Genomic DNA, 2198 nt, shown 5'->3' on the forward strand with positions numbered 1-2198 from the left:
TTCTAAAAAAGAAGGAAGAATAGATATGGGGGGCCAGCAGATGGCATAATGGTTACATCACTGGACTTCCATGTAGTCAGCTGCAATTCGAATCTTGAACCCAGCCCCTTAAAATGCATGCCGGGTGCATATGCATACGTGCCCAAAATCCCAAGAGGAGAATGGAGAAGAAGGGATTGCAGTGTAGCCATCCCCTGAGTGGATGATTCCTCCCTTTTGTCTCTCTGGTGAGCACACATCGCCTATAGTAAAAACAAACAAAACTCGGGAACCAGCAGTTAGCATAATGGCTATGTCGCTGGACTCCCATGTAGTTGACCGCGGTTCACGTCCTGGACCTGGTGGCGTAGAACTCACGCCAGGCGCGTGTGTGTGCGTGCCCAAGATCCCAAGAGGAGAATGGAGGAGAAGGCATTGCGGTGTGACCATCCCCCCTGGGGGGTGATTTCTCGCTTTCTGTCTCTATGTCTCTCTCTGTCTGTCTGGCGAGCGCATGCGCCCTATAGTGAAAACCTCTCAAAAAAGAAAAAAAAAAAACTCTAAAAAAGAAAAAAGAAAAAACACAAAAATGAGGTATATATACCATGTAAAAATTATTTTAGGCTTTCTCTGAAAAACAAAACAAACACCAAACTCCTTAAAAAGTGACCATAGAGTTCAGCTATTTAAAGTTGTAAGGTGGTCAGAAGATAGCATGGAGGTTAAGATGCTGGATCTTACATGGCTTACTGCATGGTTCAAGTCTCAGATTCGGTGGTTTGAAAATCATGCTGAGCACATGTGTGTGTGTGTGTATGTGTGCTCAAGATCCCAAGAGGAGAATGGAGGAGAAGGGATTTTGGCATGGCCATCTTCTCTGAGGGGAGGGGTGATTTCTCACTTTCCCTCTCTTCTCTGTCTTTGTGTGTCTATGGTTAAAAAAAAAGTTATAAGAGAAGCCAGTGGATTTCAGTTTGGCATGTGGGCATCTCTAATTGAGGCTGTTGTAAAAGGCAGTAATGTCCAGGTGGGCCAGGAAAAACAGTCTTCTGATAGTCTGGCAAGGAGAAGGCAGCATCTCAAGTGGGGAGGAGAGAACACTAAGTCCATTAGAGGGAAGGAGATAAAAAGAACAGAGTATAAAATCTCAGAACTTGTTGGCAGAGGCGGCCGGGAGATGGTGGACATTCAGACTGAGCATGCTTACCCCAAACAGCCAACCACCTTCCCAAACAAGAATAGGATCTTGCTGGGAGAAACTGGCAAGGAGAAGCTCCCAAGATACTGCAAGAACATTGGTCTGGGATTCAAGACTCCCAAAGAGGTCATTGAGGGTACCTACATTGTCTGGTAATGTGTCCATTCAAGGACGGATCCTGTCTGGTGTGGTGACCAAGATGAAGATGCAGAGAACCATTGTCATCCGCTGGGACGACCTCCACTACATCTGCAAATACAATCGCTTTGAGAAGTGCCACAAGAATATGTCTGTGCACCTGTCCCCTGCTTCAGGGATGTCCAGATTGGCGACATCATCACAGTGGGTGAGTGCTGGTCCCTGACCAAAACTATGTGCTTCAACATGTTCAAGGTCATCAAGGCTGCCGGTACCAAAAAGCAATTTCAGAAGTTCTGAACCTGGATGCCTGCCTGCTCCCCAGTAAAATAAAGTTATTCCCCTCTCCCAAAAAGAACTTGTTGGCAGAGAGGGTCTTTTTTTATTATTAACTAATTAATTAATTAATTATTATTATTATTTTTTTTAGTTTTGCTATACGGTAAATGTGCTTGCTGGAGAGAGACAAAGAGAAGTACATACAGAGAGAAAGTAAGAAATCACCCCCCTGGGAGATGGCCATGCTGCAATCCCTTGTCTGTTCTCTTGGGATTTGGGGGCACACATGTACACATGCCTGGCATGTTTTTCAAATGGCTGAGTCCTGGATTTAAACTATGCCTCTAGCCATGTGGGATTCAACACCTTAATCTCCACACCATCTGCTGGCCTGAGAGGGATCTTTATAATTCACTCATATTTTAAGGGACATTTCTGAAATCTGATGAAACAGAACAGAACCTACGGCAACAGGTAAGATAGAAAAGAAAACATACCGAACATACCAGAAGTTTAAATGACTCTGGTGAGGTCTGTGTCACAGGCCAGGACCACTGTACTCTTACGTCATCTTTGTTAAAACCTCAAACAGGCGCCCCTCCTG

At 44.9% G+C, this 2198-nt stretch overlaps 1 pseudogene; it reads left to right on the plus strand.

Annotated features, from left to right (window-relative positions):
• The first annotated feature begins 1156 nt into the window (after positions 1 to 1156).
• Positions 1157 to 1615, plus strand: LOC102481407 (40S ribosomal protein S11-like; annotated as a pseudogene).
• The last annotated feature ends 583 nt before the right edge of the window (positions 1616 to 2198 follow it).

This window comes from Tupaia chinensis, unplaced genomic scaffold (assembly GCF_000334495.1).
Source record: "Tupaia chinensis unplaced genomic scaffold, TupChi_1.0 Scaffold144255_1, whole genome shotgun sequence".
NCBI classification, from domain to species: Eukaryota; Metazoa; Chordata; class Mammalia; order Scandentia; family Tupaiidae; genus Tupaia; species Tupaia belangeri.